At 40.0% G+C, this 22,112-nt stretch overlaps 1 protein-coding gene across 2 annotated transcripts in view; it reads right to left on the reverse strand.

Moving 5' to 3' along the window:
- Positions 1–16,032, reverse strand: part of LOC114668241 (CTD small phosphatase-like protein 2) — a 117,004-nt gene extending 100,972 nt beyond the window's left edge. The window contains exons 1-2 of one of the 2 annotated variants that reach the window (XM_028823911.2): positions 15,726–16,031; positions 14,335–14,452 (exon numbers count right to left, since the gene is read on the reverse strand). The gene's annotated coding sequence lies outside the window, so the exon portion shown is untranslated. Of the gene's footprint in view, positions 1–14,334; positions 14,453–15,725 lie in introns of both variants that reach the window. The other variant, XM_028823912.2, reaches the window with a different exon arrangement.
- Between the last annotated feature and the right edge of the window lie 6,080 nt (positions 16,033–22,112).

Consider the following 22,112-nt stretch of genomic DNA (forward strand, 5'->3'; position numbering starts at 1 on the left):
TGATTTTTATGTTAATATATTTGGGGTGCGGAACGGATTAACTGGATTTCCATTATTTTCAATGGGGAAGTTTGTTCTAGATACGAGAAATTCGCTATACAAGCTCAGTGCTGGAACGAATTAAACTCGTATCTAGAGGTTCCACTGTGTATATATATATATATATATATATATATATATATACAGTAATCCCTCGCTATATCGCGCTTTCACTCCATCGCGGATTTTATATGTAAGCATATTTAAATATATATCGCGGATTTTTCGCTGCTTCGCGGGTTTCTGCGGACAATGGGTCTTTTAATTTCTGGTACATGCTTCCTCAGTTGGTTTGCCCAGTTGACTTCATACAAGGGACGCTATTGGCAGATGGCTGAGAAGCTACCCGGCTTACTTTCTCTCTCTCTCTCTTTTGCGCTGACGTAGGGGGGTGTGAGCAGGGGGGCTGTTCGCACACCTAGACGATACGGACGCTCGTCTAAAAATGCTGAAAGATTATCTTCACGTTGCTATCTTCTGTGTGCAGCTGCAGCTGCTTCGCATACTTAAAAGCCAAACAGCCCTATTGATTGGTTTGCTCCTTTGAAGAGGAAGATATGTTTGCATTCTTTTAATTGTGAGACGGAACTGTCATCTCTGTCTTGTCATGGAGCACAGTTTAAACTTTTGAAAAAGAGACAAATGTTTGTTTGCAGTGTTTGAATAACGTTCCTGTCTCTCTACAACCTCCTGTGTTTCTGCGCAAATCTGTGACCCAAGCATGACAATATAAAAATAACCATATAAACATGGTTTCTACTTCGCAGATTTTCTTATTTCGCGGGTGGCTCTGGAAAGCAACCCCCGCGATGGAAGAGGGATTACTATATATAAGGGCTTCACATTAAGTAATTGGGTTAGAACAAAAACCTGCAGCCACTGCGGCCCTCCAGGACTGTGATTGAGGACCCCTGGTCTATTGGATTAACACTTGTCACACCACATAAGTGGTGTAACGATGCTTGTGTTCTCCACTGCTGGGGATATAATAACTGCCCATGGATACACCCTCTCATCACAGCATGAACCTCAGTATTTTAAAATGCTGTGTTAGCGTATAACAGCATTTACTTGGCTTAAAGTTGCCATAGTTTTGAACATCCTGAACATTTCTAGTGACTGGCAGGTTACAGTTTCTTTGTTTCACGAGTCTATTGCTGTTTAATATGTAGAACTGTGTATTATGAATGCTAGTAAGTTCCTTTGTTAAGTAAAATTCAATGAACGATTTTGTAATCTGCAACTTGAATGTTTGTATCCATCATTCTTATATCAGTTACAAAGTAAGATGTCAAAATTATAGAAACATAGCATTTTTAATAAACATGTTTTAAGCAAGATTGACTTGTTTTTATTAAAATATAAATGAAAACATCTCCAAAAAAAATCAAATGATTCAATTAAAATACTTGGAGAGTCAAAATACTTTACAAATCATAATCTAAACCTTCAAACAAATATTTATGTAATACTAGCCGTGTTACCCAGCATAACCCAGGAAATTTTCTGAGACAATGGGTGTTAGTTATATCATTGGTTAATCAGGTGTATCCAGAAGTACTATGTAACTAAGTAGTTTTCTGTATATAATTTTTTTTTTTAGGGTTTGGAGGAGGATCAAGGGCTAAAATTGGCAGAGAGTGTGTTGTACAGGTTAAGACTTTGGACTAGGGCTTCAAAACCCCGAGGTTGTGAGTTCAAATTTAGCTACTGAAACTCTGTGACCATTGGCAAGTCAATTCACCTGCCTGTGCTGCAACTGGGAAAACAAATTTAACCAATTGTATCTCAAATGTTCTAAAAGTTGCCTTGGATAAAAGCATGTCTCACTTAATAAGTAGTAGCATTATTATTATCAGGTCACTGGAGCTATATTATGCTATACACAATTCTCCATAAGTAAAACATTACTGCATTAGATCAATTCCTCTTTTCCCTAAGGACTTTGTTTTTTGTTGATGGTCATTGCAAAACACAATCTTAGAGGAAAGTGCATTCTTTTAAACTGAAACAGATAATCAGTGATAATGTGAAATAACATTATTAGAGGTTTACAGTTTTCATTTGTTTACACCATTCAAATATATTTCTATTCGCATGTTTGTCAGTTCTATGTAGTCCCCCCCCCCCCCCATTTTTGTTTTCTCCATTAGAAATTCAAGCACCAAATATCTAAGATTGACATTTCTTCCTTCAATCACCCCACCTCCCCATTTTCAGTCATCCATCCACCCTAATGGTTAATGGTGCTATTCGCGTAACCCATTAATCACTGTTACTGCATCCTTCATTTGTATAAAAGCACACTCTCAGTACAGCACACAGAATATTAATAGATTATCAACAAATAAACGTATCAGCTAATTTTCGTTTTTCTAGAACGTCACCAAACATTAGTCAAATCAACCATGGCATTTTTGAAAATTTGGGGTATTTAATTTTTTTATCTGGATGTAATTTCTTTGCAGATACCTACTGCCCTAGATGTACCATCCAACCAAATGTCTTGATTTTAACTAAATAAAAAAATTTGTTTTGTTGATGAGTAAGTGAGTGAGGCAGTCAGTCAGTCAACTTTGCATTATATTATACATATACAGATTGAATCAGAAGATCTTTGCTGATTCTCACCCATGGAAGCAAAAAAAAAAAATTCCAATGATTTTTTTATTTTCTTTTATACATAAACAATTCTTACATTTGACTTGCAGCTTAAGAAATGCAGTGAATATCTGTCTTGTGTTCTCTATACTGGTCGGGAAGAGACTATTAAATTCTAAAATTTTCTGTTTGCCTTTGTGCTGATAAATGTTAAACAAATTCCTCTATATATAAGTGAAAGGTAAAATTGTAAACTTTGTTGTCATTATGTAGCATTATGCAATTTTTATTCAGTTAATTTACCTTCAATTTCAAATATTCTAGCAGCACAAAACATTAAAATTAACTAAGGTTAATCATAGCTAGGAACTGACATTCTTCTAAACTGTAAAACTAGCAATGATATTACTTTGCTTTCAACACTGCATATGCTGCCAAGTACAAATTCCTATTTCTAACTTGCTTATCCAGTTCAGAGACGCAAGGAACCACTGCCTAACCTAGCAGTACTACGTGCAAGGCAGGAACCAACTCAGTTCATCACACTCATGCATGCTGGGCCACTTTACATCTACCACTTAATCAAAATTGCAAGTCTGTGGGATATTTGGCAAAATCCACTGTACATAATATAAGCCTCCAAACTTTACAATTTCTTTACACTGCAAAGTGCCTAAGATTAATAGAACAACCAGTAATCCTTTATTTTTGTAAAGCAGGTTTTCTACGGTTAAGTTTATTGTTATGTATAGACAGTACAGTGAAATTCTTACTTGCATGTCTTTTCAGAAAATATGGCAAAAACACTACACAAAAAAATAAATAAATACCATCCCATGGAACTTTTCAATTCCTGAAATAAGTTAGTTTTTTTTTTTTATTCTATTGGAGCATAGACTTATTAAGTGACTTTATCCAGGTTACAAAGAAATGTAAAAGTAAGGACTGAAAGGACAACCTTGGGGTTTAAAGTCCTGTGTCTGAGCCACTAGGACACACTGCTATAATAAAAAAATATATATACTTCTGTTATAGACAAAGCAATAAACTGAAAAGATCACTGGGCAGTCTTACATCCGTAATATCCATGACACCAGTTTTCTTTTCATTCAAATTTAAAAGCTTAAAATTGCTGATTAAATAAAAATTTTGCACTTTGCTTCATGCTTACTGCAAAATTTAAGTATGTGGGAACAACAAATATTTTTCCATTCAAACATAAAAAGAAATTTTACAAACAGTTTGATAAAATTTCCATCGTTACAAATCATTAAATTTTTGAATTTATATATTTCTCCATGGTTATCAAAAAATTTTTCTAGGTCAAATAAATAAGACTTTTAATAATAATAATAATAATGTTTTATTTACAGGTGCTGGTCATAAAATTAGAATATCATGACAAAGTTGATTTATTTCAGTAATTCCATTCAAAAAGTGAAACTTGTATATTAGATTCATTCATTACACACAGCCTGATGTTTAATCAAATGTTTATTTCTTTTAATTTTGATGATTATAACTGACAACTAATGAAAGTCCCAAATTCAGTATCTCGGAAAATTAGAATATTGTGAAAAGGTTCAATATTGAAGACACCTGGTGCCACACTCTAATCAGCTAATTAACTCAAAACACCTGCAAAAGCTTTTAAATGGTCTCTCAGTCTAGTTCTGTAGGCTACACAATCATGGGGAAGACTGCTGACTTGACAGTTGTCCAAAAGACGACCATTGACACCTTCCACAAGGAGGGCAAGACACAAAAGGTCATTGCTAAAGAGGCTGGCTGTTCACAGAGCTCTGTGTCCAAGCACATTAATAGAGAGGCGAAGGGAAGGACAAGACGTGGTAGAAAAAAGTGTACAAGCAATAGGGATAACCGCACACTGGAGAGGATTGTGAAACAAAAATGTGGGGGAGATTCACAAAGAGTGGACTGCAGCTGGAGTCAGTGCTTCAAGAACCACCACGCACAGACGTATGCAAGACATGGGTTTCAGCTGTCGCATTCCTTGTGTCAAGCCACTCTTGAACAAGAGACAGCGTCAGAAGCGTCTCGCCTTTGGACTGCTGCCGAGTGGTCCAAAGTTATGTTCTCTGATGAAAGTAAATTTTGCATTTCCTTTGGAAATCAAGGTCCCAGAGTATGGAGGAAGAGAGGAGAGGCACAGAATCCACGTTGCTTGAGGTCCAGTGTAAAGTTTCCACAGTCAGTGATGGTTTGGTGTGCCATGTCATCTGCTGGTGTTGGTCCATTGTGTTTTCTGAGGTCCAAGGTCAACGCAGCCGTCTACCAGGAAGTTTTAGAACACTTCATGCTTCTTGTTGCTGACGAACATTATGGAGATGCAGATTTCATTTTCCAACACGACCTGGCACCTGCACACAGTGCCAAAGCTACCAGTACCTGGTTTAAGGACCATGGTATCCCTGTTCTTGATTGGCCAGCAAACTCGCCTGACATTAACCCCATAGAAAATCTATGGGGTATTGTGAAGAGGAAGATGCTATACGCCTGACCCAACAATTCAGAAGAACTGAAGGCTACTATCAGAGCAACATGGGCTCTCAGAAAACCTGAGCAGTGCCACAGACTGATTGACTCCATGCCACGCCGCATTGCTGCAGTAAACCAGGCCAAAGGAGCCCCAACTAAATATTTAGTGCTGTACATGCTCGTACTTTTCATGTTCATACCTTTCAGTTGGCAAACATTTCTAAAAATCCTTTTTTTGCATTGGTTTTAATTGATATTCTAATTTTCCGAGATACTGAATTTGGGACTTTCATTAGCTGTCAGTTATAATCATCAACATTAAAAGAAGTAAACATTTGAAATACATCAGTCTGTGTGTAATGAATGAATATACAAGTTTCACTTTTTGAATGGAATTACTGAAATACATCAACTTTGTCATGATATTCTAATTTTATGACCAGCGCCTGTATATTTTACAAGATTAAGAGTTCTTCCACATTGTCTAAATAAAGATCTTCTTTAAAAGAACATTGAATCAGTACCATTACCAAGGACAACAAAAATAAATTAATAGATAGAGGCCAAAGAATAACACAGAAGTAAAAACAAGATGCCCAAACTGATTATTGTATATATTTATGGAAAAAGCACTGAACAGATGCATTTCTAACCTTATCCGCTACGTTTACTCAGCATGCTATGTGCAGCTCTTGCAGGCTTGCAATGTTTTTTTTCTTTTAGAGAAGGTCTTAATACAAGTTAGTGTGTACTTGGAGTGTATTGGAGTGTAACAATTTTAGTGTGTACTAAAGGCTTTCCCTTAGAGATAGGGTGAGAAGCTCAGTCATCCAGGAGGGGCTCAGAGTAGGGCCGCTACTCTTCCGCATCGAGATGAGTCAGATGAGGTGGCTCGGGCATCTGATCAGGATGCCTCCTGGACGCCTCCCTGGTGAGGTGTTCTGGGCACGTCTAACCAGGAGGAGGCCCCGGGGAAGACCCAGGATACGCTGGAGGGCCTGGGAACGCCTTGGGATTCTCCCGGAAGAGCTAGAAGAAATGGCCAGGGAGAGGGAAGTCTAGGCATCTCTGCTCAAGCTGCTGCCCCCGCGACCCAACCTCGGATAAGCGGAAGAGGATGGATGGATGGATGGATGTGTACTTGGAATCCACTATTTTGTCAACTGACTTTTCAAAATTATGGTGGAAATCAAAGGAAAAAAAATAGTTTTATAGCAATAGCCTACTACATTAGCTAACAAAGCACAACATCAATACTTTGAAATCATTGAAAAGATAGCTGCTTAGGTGGATTGAGTAGAGGAACTATAGTTTGTTTACCTCAAGTGACTGCTGCCTAAAAAACATGGCACAACTCATACTCACTTCTCATAGATAAATGTGTTATGTAAAAAATGAAGAGAAACAAGCTCTGAAAAGAGCATAACAAAAGCTTGTTTTTCACACGCAGACTCTCCCAGAGTTTATCAGCAAATTAACTGGATTAAGAACATACATGAACAAAACTGAAGTATCCCAAGAACCTTGAGATGAAATTTTTTCACATCAAAACCTAGTATAGCCTGCAGGAATACATTAAATGTACCTACTTGTGAATAAAGACTTAAGTGTTCTTTTATAAGCACACAAAAGATTCAAGTAAGATTCACCTCAGCGACCAAGAGCCTCATGTATAAATGGAGTGTACGCACAAAAATATTGCGTAAGAACGTTTCCATGTTCAAATCACGGTGTATAAAACCTAAACTTGGCATAAAGCCACAAACATTTCCACGGTAGCTCATACCCTGTCGTACGCAAGTTCTCTGCTCGGTTTTGCAGACTGGTGGCACCCAGCGTCAAATTAGTGCTACTGTTCCTGTGTGGTTATCCTTTCTTTTGTTGATCCACATCCCTGACGCGGCTTTATAAATACACTGAAATTAATCGCATATTGTTTATTAGTTTAATGCATCTGATTGTAATTAACCTATAACAATATAATGGTCCACAGAATGGTCAAACTATTCCAAATACAGTGGAACCTCGAGATACGATCACCTCTGTATACGAGAAATTCAAAATACGAGGAAAGTATGAGCGAAAAATTCAGATCTAAATGCGAGCATTGGCTCGCATAACGAGCCACGAGCCAGGCTGTGGGTATAGCTCGCGGCTTAGCGAGGGGGCATGGTAGCAGTTGCGAGCCGCGATCTGCGGTGTCTGCATTTCTCACTTAAGTGCACAGGTGGGAAACTGCCCACATCCATGATTGTTCCTGTGGCTGATGGGCTGCAGCTGCCATGTCCTCCCCGCATATATAGAGAAGCGCGAGCCAGTTAAGGTGGAGAAGAAGTAAAAGAAAAGAGAGGAGAGAGAACGGAGGTTGCGGCAGGCAGGCAGGCGTAGGAAGTCGGTGCGGGAGAGCAAGCGAGTGCAGGCTCGCGTGTAGCTGAACAGTGAGCTGAACAGGCGAGCCAAACAGCTGAAGCAGGACGGTGTAGAGAAGGTCAGCTGCATTAAGAGTGTCTCGCCTGTTGCAGAGCCCGCAGGTGAGACGCTAACAGAGAAGAAGCACCGGGGATTGTCATCTGTTTTTTAAAGACTGCATCCTTTTGACGTTTTAACCTCGTGTTAAAGGATTGTTATTCTTGTGTATTTTAAACCTCCACTTCACAACTGTTTTAAGGATTATTTATTTAAAGATTTATTGAATGCTCTACTGCACTTTGGACACCTGTTTTGATTCTTTTAATAATCAGTTATATTATTTACCAGTGTTATTTATTAAAGGTAGACTACAGTATATATAATGTATTAGTGTTATTTGTTAGGAAAATTGATTTTTATGTTAATATATTTGGGGTGCGGAACGGATTAACTGGATTTCCATTATTTTCAATGGGGAAGTTTGTTCTAGATACGAGAAATTCGCTATACAAGCTCAGTGCTGGAACGAATTAAACTTGTATCTAGAGGTTCCACTGTACCATAACTGCTTTAGCATTGTTACTCTCACTGCACTTTCTTCTACTTCTTTCAGCTGCTCCCATTAGGTGTTGCCACATCAGATCATCTTTTTTCATATTACTCTCACTGCACCACTCTGAGTATTTATATCACTGTATCTGAGTGTGAATCACAGCTGTACAGCAGCTGATGGGAAAGAGAATTATCAGTATACAGCATCAAGTACATGCTGCCTCAGCCATGCTGTCTATTTAAACTGCTCTCAACCGACAAACGCTTCAGAGTCTTTCCTGTACTGACCTCGCCGTTCACAAACTGTTTCATCCCAAGAACTCTAAACGCACTCAATCAGCCATCAAGTGTTCCTTGTAGAACTGTTTGTACCTATAAGTACAATCACCTCACTGTAAACTTGCGACACAGCTATAATATTGCACAACCTGAGCCACTTTATAAAGCATGTATTTACATATGATGACGATATCATTTTTAAGATGAAATGCAGCAAAATAGGTTTATTATATTATACAGATAAAACTTTAACTACACGGTGCCGCAGCGCTAGCAAGGAGCTGGAACTTCATTCACGGATTGTTCCTGCCTCGCGTTGTATTCTTGCTGAGGCTGGCGCGACACTGGAAGGATAGATGGATAGAATAATTAAACATTACGAAGACATTTCAATGTTCCTTAAAAGTTTTGAAGAATCGGCGTTCTAAGCTTACAGATGGCTTAACGTCTATTACAGAGCTGATTGTGGGGTGATTGGGTATTTGGAGAAAGAAAAGGAAGGACATGAATTGGGGGTTAGTACGTTTGAAAGAGACAATACTTCTGTAATAAAGTATTTTATCGAAGGTCACGCATGGCGCAGCAAGCATCTCGCGTGAGACATGAACAATCACTGCTCCACCGTGTTCACATGTTTAATAACATGCTTTAACTCCTATCATCATGAAAATATCACGTACAGCTCTCTGAATAATTAAAATACTAAGAAGTATAATATTACGAATATAATGGATTCTGTATCCTGTCAGAGGAAGAGAAAGCCCGGAAGCACGTAGTGATTAACCCACATAGAAGATCAAATACAAAACAAAGCATTTAACGTGCTACTTTAGTTACAATGGGATTTGAGAAACTAGTAAATGATTTTAAGATGAAGTTTTTGAGTTCTACTTTAATGACAAAATAAACTACGTGATTAAAGTGGAAGTTTCGAGATTAAAATTGACATTTTGTGCTTTTTTCACACTGTGCCTCTTTTTCCCCCCCTGTTCCCTAATAAGCTTTCAAATGACACTCAGACGGTGGGCTACGACTTGCCTTTTCACGGAGACTTTGATATCTGACAACTTTTTTTATTTCAGGTACTGTGCAACTTTGTCAACTTGAGCTTTCGAATTTCTCCGACACACTATGTCACTCGATCAACTTCCTTTTGTTGTTTATACCACTGTTTAAAATAACAAATAGTACGTTTTTCCTTGCCTCCACTTGGTATTCGCTGAAATTCTTATATTTTCCCTCGTACTTTTGCCATTGTCTTTTCACAGAATGCTGAGCTTAAGGGCTATTTATATTGCTTTGCATATTCAAAGAGGCGTAATTCTGGGAGGAGTTGGGGCAGGACAGCAGGCGCGTGCACGTGCATTACTTTTCATGCTGACCGGGATTTATGTAGTGGAACAACGTGGAAGCTGGCGTTTGCACAGATTTATGCATCTGGATTTTTTTGTGCATAAGCATATTTCCGCTTTTGTGCTTACGCCATGTTATAGTGCGAATTCTACACACGGCATTATGCATGAGGCCCCAGGTGGTGATGTATAAAAGTTTATGACTAGCTTGATCATTTTGCCAACATAATCTTTTTTGCATTACAAAGATGGGTATTTGAAAAGTGCCTGGAAATTATATGGACTGATATAAGCAAGCTACTCTGCATCTAAGCTAAGAAAAAAGTCAACCTTAATTACCATCAGACAAGGCCATATGCAGTCCACCTCAGAGCTTCCTTTCCCATGAACAAAGGGTATACAGCACTTGTGAAAACAATAAAAATGCAATAGAATATCTGTTTTCCTCTGGTATTTCACTCTGGATTTTTGCTGTTTGAATTCATAGTATTTTTGCAACCTGAATGCAACTCTGTGGTCCTGGTATATCTGTGCAAAGTAAACAAGCAGATGAAAATAGAAACATTTGTTCAAGTTGACTATGGTATGTAAACCTTCCATTCCACTTTCAAATTAATTAAAGTTGTTAATCAAGGACTCTATGGACACGATGCTCCTTAGAAATATGAAATGTATAAATCTTAAAAACAAAAGATGTCAAGCTAACCTGTCAGAATAATGGTTTTTCTCACACACAACAACACAATGTTTTAATTACTAACATGAATGTTTTACTGACAAGTTAGCGTAAAAAAGAAGCAATTCCGTAAGTTACTCAGCACTTCCAGACCAAGTGAATAACAAAACTCAACTTACGCTGTCCTCGTTACCATAAGGCTTCACTCTGTCAATGGTACAGTCTTTTCTGATTTCAAATTAAAATTACCCATCCTCACAGAATTTCAAGACATGAAAAGGCCATTTCATTCTTCCACATATGAACTTGGGTGAATTTTAAAGGGATACTTTAAATTATCTTCAACAAGTGCTAAAACAATAACACACTACCAAAAGCTTTACTGATGATGTTAAAGTGAGCTTTGATCACTTAACAATTCTATTTTGTACTTTCTCCCCAATATTAATGCAACTATACTACTTGGTCTTGGACTTGCCTCTACAATTGTCTTGACTAGTATCTAAGAAACACACATCAGACAATTTAAAGTGGGTACATAAGAATGCCCAAGCTATGCAAGGAATGGTTCTTGCCTAAGACTCATTAATACGGTAATAATTTTGACTCCACAAGATGCAGTAGAGCAAATTTAATGTCTGTTGAAGTACCGGCTGATACTGAATATTGCATAGATGGACACTAGTAAATACATACCTGTATTACCAATGGTAAATGCTTCCTTTATACAGAGTGCTATAAAGCTGCAGCAGAACTGCAGAAGTGGCCCTTGTCCCAATTTTGTACAAAAAAAAGGAACAAAGAAGGATTTTTCACTGTTGCATGTCCTGCACATAATACTGTAGTAGAGATGTACATTAGGCAAAATTAACAAATACTAACTAAATAAAGGCCTAGCAAACCACAGGAAAGAAACAGCAACAGTACAGCCTTAATATTAATTCAATAATATGTTTCAGAAATCAACAATCTGACATTCCATTATTAAGTCGATAAATTGAATCTCAGTTCTACTCAGAAAATTTATACAGTGATATCTTGGAATGCAAACTTAACCCGTTCCAGAACCCCATTTGAGTTCCAAGACAATTTTTCCCCTTTAAAATAATAGAAGCTGGATTAAATCCTTTCCTGGGTATCACAAACTCGAATTTTCAAAATGATTTTAACAGTAAATACACTGGATTTTAAGGTAAAATATTAAATAATAATAATATTTGAATAAAAATGTAAATTAATAAAATTTAAAATTGCACCTCCAACAGCTTTCTGCTTACTCTTATTTTCCTTACTACACCTTTTAGGACCCATGGCGAATACACTAAGTTGTTATTATATAAAAAAATAACAAAACAGGCACAAAAGCATAAAAATTGCAGCAAAAAAAATACTAGATGCTTTCACTACAGCTTCCAACAATGAACTGAACGAGAAAGTGTATGGCTGGCCCGAGCGCAGGGGAAACATACGCACAAACACACGAAAAACGTGCTGGTCGTTCAGATTCCAAAGCAGTGTTCGGATTCTGTGGCAAAATTTGATCAAATTTTTCGTTCGGATTCCAAGCTGTTCAAGTTCTGAGGCATTCAGATTCCGGGGGCAATACTGTACATGACTAATATTAAACTCCTACCAATATCTTGCTTAGAAAATGGACATTGTAACCAGCAAGTGCATAGCCAGCATTTTTCAAAATAAACTACATGCCTGACCGTGAGCAGAAAAGCAACAGATTTACAAGTACACAGCATGCAGACTGCATCCAATCAGACAAATCGGTATGGTAGACAGATTCTCCCTTCAAAATGCTCCATCAAATATAGGTGTGACATTTCAAAGGACATTACTTGCCAGGCAGTAAATGCATTGCATTTCAAAAGCCACTACTTGCAAACAGGTTTTTCTGAATTTAGATTCCGAACTGAACTTCAAACTTACTGATAAATTTAACACCTCCGTAATATAGGCAATCAAAAATGTTATTAAAATGTAATGAATTGTACTTGTGCCATTTAAAGAAAAGATTGGTCTTAAACACTTAAAGGGCTTTGTCATCTTCCAACAAGCACCACACTTCAAGAGGAAAACACATGTGGAACCAAGATATTCACCTTAGTCAGCCGAGATGCTCCAATCAGGTTTTTTGGGACCAATACCTGTCACTGCTTTCATGTTACTGAACTGAGCAATTCTAATTTTCCCCTTTATCCTTTAAAAAAAACACTTTACACTTAAAGGCCCTGCATAACCAGGCACATAAATGCCTTATGTTTTATATCAAAGTGTTATCTTTGGTATTGCTACAATTAAAATATAGACAACTGGTGTTCCCTGTTCATTATTTACTAATACAGTGAAATTCTGTAGGCATGTTGTTCAGTGTCCATAAATAAACTAAAATAAATAAAAATCCCTTAAAATACACACTAATAAAATATGTACAGAAAATATTTTTCCATAGCACATACAGCATAAAAGAAAAGAAAATGTTTCTCGTAATTACAAGACATCATATTGTTGCTGCTCTCTGTTTACAGGTTCAAATACCACAACACCATTGCATAAAGCAGCACCACAGCTAAATGACCATAAAGCATAGAAAAGATGCTGAAAATTTGTTTTGTTTTTTTGATCAGCCAATTTACAGATTGAGGCTTTTGTAGTGAAAAACTGGCTGACTCAGATCAGCGGCTGATCGATCGGAGCATCACTACTAATCAGATAAGCCAAATCCACTCTAGACGTCCGAGTGGATTTTACATGTTCTCTCCATATAACTTAATGTTTTTCTGGGTACTCAAGTCTTCCTGCCACACGCAAGTGTTTAACTGCCACCATGTGAGTGCTTGCCTTGAACTTGATGCTGCCAGGATGGCTACCAAGATCCTTGAACTCGATTATGGTTTGAAAATGTTTTTCACAGTAAAGCTGGAAATTTCAGGAGGCATTTATAATACCACTAAAGATCAGGAAAATAATTACTCATTTGTCAAGAAATATAAAATGTATTTGTAAAAGGGACAAGTTTAATATTACCTCGTACATGCCACAGGTAATCCACATAGACTGTAAACTATTAACTGAATTTGCAGCTCTGCCAGTGAAATACGCACATTTTACACCTAAACAGACATTGTGGGGAACTTTCAAACCATGCAAAAGTGTCTAGCTAATTATATATATATATATATATATATATATATATATATATAAAAATATAAAAAGGAACTATGGCAACACATACACAAGGACCTAACATGAAGGCTGCATTTCATCAACCAATTCTGTTTTTTTATTAAACTGTGCATTATTATTGTATTTGCATACAACATATAGACTAAGAACAATTGATAAAATACTGATAAAAACATCTGTTGCTAATAGCAAACGCTGTACTTCCACATAAATCACATATACATTTAATATGGTTTCTCACTTTATCATGTGCCTGGATAGTCTCATTAATGATAAAGGCTGTCGACTATACACCATGACACCCCCCCAGGAGACATTTCTGAAATAGCAAAATGATAAACTAGTGGCAAGCAAAACGTTTAAACATCAAGCTATCAGAAGCACCATGACTATTTACTTAAGAAAAGGATTAAAATTCAGGAAAACAGTAACTGTAGACTTCCAGAACTACTGTTAAAATTTTTCAGAAGTTTTCAACAATGTTCATTACTGTGTTCACAAGAAGTACTTAGTTGACTAAAGAATTTCAAAATTCAGAATAAAGGCTTGAAACAAAAGTAAGTACTTAAATGCTTTATACTTCTTGATGCTCTCTTAAACACTGAGGTTCCACATGTACGATATGCTATTTAAATGCTCCAAGCACAAGATAAAAACTCTCTCCTTTTTTTCGACTCTACACATAAAGCAGCATCTAAGTGGTTCCAGCGGAGGGCTGAGCCTTAGACTTACAGAGTGTGGGGTCAACCTCTCCATCCTCATTGACTGGGCTTTTGACTCTAGACTGTAGTGGTGAATCCAGATTTCATCACCCAGCACTATGTGTAATTGATGGCTGTCTCCCTGGTCCCTGTAGTGAAGGTAGAACATTATTACTGAAAGTCATTATAAAAGTACATGTACTACTTCTTAAGCATTACTGTTTAACCGATTCATTTAGACAACAAATTAAACACCTGCTGTTTGGCAAACTGACAAATGAGATGGCTATATTTTGGTATTATAAAATAGTGATTAAAATAAAGGTGCAATCCAAAAATCCTAAGAACTAGTATATATTGTGACATCACCCATATGTACGCTTGAATATCAAATCAGGTTTAAAAATATAAACCAGCCTTGTTTGTTATAAAAAAAAAAAAAAAAGAAGTGATAAAAGTCAAAATGTGAGGTTTAACTGATCAGTATGAGGAAATACTAGCTAAATGACTAAAGCATTAATAATACAAACTGCTCTTACATGTCTTCAAAAATATTTACAGCATTCACATATGCTGCACAGGTCTGACTTTATTTCTAGGTTGTGTAGGCGCATCTACCAGCTTTTTTTGGGATCAAGTTAGGTCACATCAGTTAAGAATCAAGAAGTCAGTGTCGTCCACAGCTAAATGATTCTAATATCAGTTTTTGAATGCACATTGCAGTTGAATTATTCAAGTCTAAAAACCCTTCGTAGTAGTTACTCTAAATGCGTACACTGGAACAGCATCAAGTTTTCGGAAGTCAGATCTACAGAGCTACATACAGTATTGCCGAGCATGTCACTGAGCTACGCCCCCTAAACAAATCAAACACACAACCCTTGCTGGCAGGCAGCGCCGAGATCTAAACTAACGCGCGTCTACAAGTGGACCAACACGCTTCACTCGGGACCCAGTTGCAATAACAGAAACGTAGCAAACACGCTGTCAGCCACACACGCCAAGAGTAATTGGAAGGCCCGTGCCCGAGCACGGCAGGTTGGGCGGGAAGGGGAGATCGGCAGGAGTTCGCACTCCAGCCCCGGGATGGAGAGATGGGCAAGGCCACGGCCTGAACAAAATAAAAACCAATGTTCTCGTCACCACTGCCGAAGTCACTATGGGTAACTTTCTCCGGAGACGCGGCCCTGTGACCCTGACTTCCCATGAAGCTGGGAAGGTAAGCGGAGCACGAAACAGCAGCCAAGCGCGCAGCTACGTGTTTTGAAAAATGCCCAGGTGGACGTCAGAGCAATAGCACTATGACGAGGACATGGTGCAGCTCTGTTACCTACGCGAGTAAACTTGCTACGCCTTTGCCTTTATGGTCTTTAAAAGAAGACTGCCACATGAACCCCTGCCAGCGAGGAAACAGGCGCTTACCTGTGCAGTACTAGGAATCGCTTCGCAGTGGAGCTCGGCCTGGCTCGCTAAATAGGAACCTTCCTTCCCGGTCAAGCAGCTCAGGGACCGAACCCAGGTGGTTAATTACGTAAGGGTTGTATCACAGGTTCCCTTTTCCACTGTCTTTTTCGTGATCTTATGTTTTTTTCATTATTTAAAAACAGTCTCTTCTCAGTTCCTCCGCTGCTTCTACAGTCGCCATTTCCCGCCTCCTTTTACCGACCCGCAGCACCGACAAGTCTCAAAAGCATAGAGACCCGGATGGAGAGAATCTGGGCGCGCGCTTCCCTTACTATCGGGCTCGCGTCAAACACAGTGCACGCGCACAGCGACCAATCAGTAAAAAATGTGTTGCTGAGTGAAACTTTACCGGAGCCGCCAAACAACTTAGGGCGAATGACGAGGAAAATGGCCAAGTGAGTATAAACACGGCGAACACTCTTCTTTTGCACGATTTGTCTTATGCTCTTAAAAATACGTTATTTAGTTATACAGTACATCTCCGCACGCCGATTTTTTTTTTCGCCCTGTTTCATCTCTTAGTCTTGCATCATTTCTCTTGTCACACTCAGGACAACGGTTACACTGTGCTTCTATATAGCAAATTAAAAAATACATTTGTATACATATCCATCCATCTATTTTGTAAACTTCCTTAATCAAGTCAAATGACATAATTGTCATCCGTACACACTATTGCAGAGTACAGTTGCACGAACATCGTTCCTCAGGCCCATGGTACCACATAAACACAGCGCAGGTGCAAAACAAATAAAGAACTAAACTGTGGCACCGGAGCCTACTGCTAAAATGGACTGCTTGATCTTTGCATGGCTCTTGTAGGTGGCTTACTATCCTTAAAAGGACTGCTTTCAATTGCCTCACTAGATGTAATTCTGTTTGTGACATTGCAGGCTTGCAGTTTTTATAGGCTCCCCTGCTGCTTTCTGTGACGCTGTTCATTTGTAGGATGAAATGCCAGCTCATACTATGGGTGACCCATGCTGATGCAAGTTGTCAGTGCCATTGCATAGCCCTCCCTTCACAGCCACTATACCCAGCGACCGCTTCCAACTTTGTGAAATGGTACACAACTCTTTGAAACGGCGAGGCTTTTTTTTTGCTGCAGTCTTATGACAAAAGCACATCAGTAGGGGTTTTGAGCACTTTGCTGTTAGGTGGCATAGCAGGGATGTTGAGCTCTGCATTGTCATTTGATAGAACAGGGGTGTCCAACACGGCATTTCTTTGCAGTGATCTTTCGATTATCAGCTGAGCAGAAAAACCTTCTGGTGTGGAGCTACAGATGTACCAGTCTCTTTTCTGTTTTCCTTCATTGAGCTGATGCTGCAAATGCTGTTCCTAGTTCTGGATATCAACTTTGAGACTCTTCCTCCATCGCTGTTCTGTTAACATCTCTGCACTTTGCCTTGTCCTTTTCCTGTGCTGTTTTACCACCAGCCCTGCTTCCCACAGCTACACTGGGTTAAGTGGCAGCTTGATCTGCCACACTTATTCCCAGCTCCATGAGCCAACATGCACACACCAAGGTCAATGAGCCTTAGCAAATGGAGAAACAATCTTTCCCCCGCTGTACTGAAGCTGCAAATGGCACTCCAGCTCCCAGATGTCAGCCTTAAGACTCTCCAGTAACTTCTTTCAGAAAAGCCAAGCAAGTCCATTATAGGTCTCCGTGGCACTCGGATAGTAGGTTTTCTTTTCATCCTGCTTCAGACACCAATATAGCACCAGCACCAAGTTCTGGAATGGACTCTCTTGCTCTTTACATGGCCCTTTTAGGTGGCTCTCTATCCTTCAGAGGACTGCATGCTGTTGCTGCCCTAGATGGAATTCTATTTTATACAATGCAGGCTTGCTGTTTTATAGGATCCTCTGCTGCTGGCTATGAAGCTGCTCATTTGCTGATGGAATGCCTGCTGTGGGCGACTCATTCCAGGCTGATGCAACTTGTCTAGTGCTGTTACAATACTATACTATAAACTGATCAATAAATCTAGGTGAATAAATAGATAGTAATGAATTAAAATGGTGATAGATAAATAGGAATAACAACTAATAAAAAAAATAAAAACAACAGCAGTGACAAATATAACAAATGTATAGTATATAAATAAACTATTAGGAGCAGATCTGGTGGAAGTGGGGGTAACACAGAGTTTTCAGAGTCCAGACAGCTAATTGGCTACAGAACCATCTACCAAATGTAAGTGGGACAAAGAGTCTTTGTTAGAGGTGGGAGTGGTCCTTTGCAAAGCTATAGGCTGTCTGTAATGGAGGACAGAGAGGTCCCCATGATCTTTTCTGCTGTGTGCACTATCTGTTGTAGAGCCTTATGGTCAGAGGCACTGCAGTTACCAAACCAAACGATGATGCAGCTGGCCAGAACACTCTTGATGGTGCAAACCCTCTAGAATGTGGTTAGAATAGGGGGATGAAGAAGGAAGTGGAGATGCTGCTGCGCATTCTTTGCTACAGAGGTGGTGTAAATTGACCAAATAAGGTCTACTGCCAGATGTACACCAAGGAATTTAGTGCTCTTGACCAATTCCAGCACAAAGCCCTCAATGTGTAGTGGGGTGTGAACAGCATGGGCCTTCCTGAAATCAACACTCGTCTCTTTCGTCTTTTCCACGTTAAGAGACACATTGTTGTACTTGCACCAGTCCACCACTATCTCCATTCTGTAAGCTGACTTATCAACTTTGCTGATGAGACCCACCAAGGCTGTGTCATCTTCAAACTTAATGATGGTGGTAGAACTGTAACCCTGAGTAGGGTTGTGCGGAATTGGGAGCCTATCCTAGCAAGCATAGAGTACAAGGCAGGAACAATCCCTGACTACATACACACACATGCATACGCGGTCCAATTTAGCAACACCAATCCATCAAATCTCCATGCCATCTGTGCTCCAACCTATTTATCCAGTTTAAGACTTCAAAGAAGTCTGTGTCTGTACTCTGGCAGGATAGAGACCAACCTTAGAAAGGGTCCCACTTCATTGCATGTCACAGTCACATTCACATACACTTTTGCTTATCTAGTATTGCCAGTTAACCTGGATTCTAAGATGCTTTTCTTCTCACCACAGTTGTACAGAGTGGTAATCTGAGTTACTGTAGTCTTTCTGTCAGCTCAAACCAGTCTGGCCATTCTCCTCTGAACTCTCTCATCTACAAAGCATTTCCCTCTGCAGAACTGCTGCTCACTAGATATTTTTGGCTTTTCACACCATTCTGAGTAAACTGTAGGGACTGTTGTGTATGGAAATCCCAGGAGATCAGCAGTTACAGAACTACACAAACCAGTCAGTCTAAAGCCAACACTAATACTGCAATCAAAATCACAGCGATCACATTTTTTTCCATTCATTCTGGTATTTGATGTGAACATTAACTGAAGGTCCAGCCCTGTATCTGCATGGTGGTATGCATTCTGCTGCTGACACATGATTGGCTGATTAGATAACCTTATGGATAAGCAGGTGTATGGGTGTTCCCAGAGGACACTGCAGGTCCACTTCATTGAGGAGGCTGTGACTCTGCATTATACGTCAGTGATGTAAGGTGATGTGCCCTGCTACACTATATTTAAGAGTAATGATATGGGAGGGTTTTCGGACTCAAATAATGATGACTGTCAAGTAAACGAAGTGACATACAGTAAGTGTGCAATCCAATTGGATGTTTAGCAGAGCTCCTGAATAACAGACCTGCAAAGGTCTGCAAGCTGGACCAGTCTTGGTGTTCCTAATAATTTGCTAAGTTAGTGTATATATTTATAGTGCCCCGACCCAATATACTCTTGTTCTTTACATCACTCTTTTAGGTAGCTCACTGTTCATAGGGGGACATCTCTCTTTCTTTTTTGACCATACTGCTTGGAATTCATACAACTTTGGCGGGATTGATGTTTTTATAGGCTTTCCAACAGGTGGCACTAAAGCTCACTTGAATGATGGAATGCCAGCTCATTTTGTTAATGACACATCCTCTGGCTGAAGCAACTTCTCACCACTGTCACATAGACCACCCTTTGGAGTTGCTGCCCTAACTGATCACTTTCAAGTCCTTGCAACAACACATAAGCTCTTTCAAATGGCAAGCTGGTCTTCTCTTTTATTGCAGCCGTGTGAACAGTGATGACATTAAGCAGGGGTCTTGAGCACTGTGCTGTCAGATGGCCTACCAGAGATGTTGAGGGCTGCACTGTCTCTGATGCACTGAATGCTGCACTTTGGTGCGATGATCTGTCCATTACATGTGGGTAGGGGAACCTTCTTGTGTGAGGCCACAGGTGTACCAGTCTCTTGGCCATCTTCTTTCACTGAACTGAGCCTGCAAACAGCATTCCAGGTCCCGCATCGTTGTTTCGAGACTCTCCTGTTCTTTTACACCACTATGATATTTTGGTATTTGGTACATTGTATTAATCCCCATGGGGAAATTTTCTTTTCGGTTAACCTTTGGGGATCAGAGTGCAGGGTCAGCCATTGTACAGCACCTCAGAGAAATTTTCAGGTTAAGGGCCTTGTTCAAAAGCCCTTCGGAGTAGGATCCCTTCTGGCAGTAATGGGACTTGAACCAGCAACCTTCCAGATATCCAGCGTGGATCCTTTCTCTCAGAGCCACCACTGCTTCCTCCTTTGCCTGCACAGACTTGCCACCAGCCCTGCCTCACACTGCTCACCTGAAGTTAGTGACAACTTGATCTGCCACAGTTTTCTCCAACTCCATGAGCCTGATGCCCCTCTGGTGGCTATACACTCAGGCCAATGGATTTTAGAAGTTTGCAGAAGCATTTCCGAAGTAGTGGAGCTGTGTTGCCTTCCTTTTTTTCTTCCAGTACCAATGTGGCAACTGGCATTCCAGATCCTGGAGCTCAGTCTTGAGACTCTCCAGCAACTCCTGAAAAGAGTCCAGTAAGTCCATTTTGGGTCACCATTGCACTCAGCACTTTGAGTCAGACTGTAGGCCTTATCCTCATCCTGTTTCTGAAACCATTGTAGTGCCTAGCAGGTGCTTGCCAGCACAGTCCCAATGGATTCTTGCTCTTTTAGGTTGTTTGGTCTCCTTAGAAGGATTGTTTGCTGTTGCCGCACTAGTTGAAATTCATGTGACTTTTGGCAGGCTTGCCATTATTTTATAGGGTTCCCTACAGCTGGCACTGATGTTGCTTACTTGAACGATGGAATGCTGCTCATACTGTTGGTGACTCTGTGGTGTAGCGGGTCCACAGCTCAAGTCAACAAGGCCAGTTTTTAAATAAATAATCGCCGCACTCGTGGCTTAGAGAGGGGGCATGGTAGTGTGGCGTATCAGTTCCCGGGGAATGCGTGATGCGGGCGATCCTCGCTTAAGTGCACAGGTGAGGAGTCATCCGGATCCGTAATTGATGCCAGGAGCTGCGAATTGCCACATCTGATTCATGTCCCCATAATAAATAGAAGCACGAGGTGGCGGGGGGATTGGGAAGAAAAGAAAAAAGTGAGCGGAGGTTAAGAGAAGGGATGAAGGTGGCAGGAGGCAGGCAGGAGAAAGCCGGTGTGTGAGTGAGAGAAGAAGGCAGCTGAACAGTGAGCCCTAGCGGGGTGTTTAGCCGACACCTAGGGCAGTCGGTAGTGGTTGCTTCTGCTGAGCGTGTAGTTGAGGAGCAGGAGTGACCGGAAAAAGGATGGGTCACAACGGAAGACAGCGGGAGTTGGGAGGCTTGGGAGGTGGATGCCCTAGTGTGAGCGTCCTAGTCGCTGGGGCACCCAAGTCTCGGTCTGAGGAGAGCAGAACCGAAGCCAGGGATCGGGAAGCCTCCAGACCAGCAGCTATGGTGACTCCCCTGGTGCATTGCCTGGATGGGAGAAGCAGGGGAGTCGCCAGTCACCAGTAGAAAGGAGGCACCGTGCTTTGTGTTTTTAAAGACTGCTTCCAGCCATTGTTTTAACTTCGTTGTTTTTAAAAGATTTTTTGCATTGGATTTTAACCTCCACCTTTCACTCGTTTTAATGGATTATTTATTTAATGAAGATGTTTGATACACTGCACTTTATTTAATTTGGACACTTTGTTTTGTTGTTGCTGTTTTAAATAAAAGCACTTTGCACTTTTTGCACCATCCCCTTGCTTCATTATTGTGCCTCACTGTCCAGCTCATCGGTGACATTACCGACAGTGTCGTGGTCAAGAGCTCCCAGCAGCAAGACGGGAGCATGGAGCAAACCTGCATCATCACAGACTCATCCCCAGCTTATGCATCTTTTCAGTACCATTACAATCTATATTCAGGATTTCAGGGGCCCAAGGTTGTCCAAGAAAAGCAATCTCGGGCTGGTCCATTACAGAAAACACTTCA

The sequence above is a fragment of the Erpetoichthys calabaricus genome, chromosome 17, assembly GCF_900747795.2.
Source record: "Erpetoichthys calabaricus chromosome 17, fErpCal1.3, whole genome shotgun sequence".
In the NCBI taxonomy this organism is placed as follows: domain Eukaryota; kingdom Metazoa; phylum Chordata; class Cladistia; order Polypteriformes; family Polypteridae; genus Erpetoichthys; species Erpetoichthys calabaricus.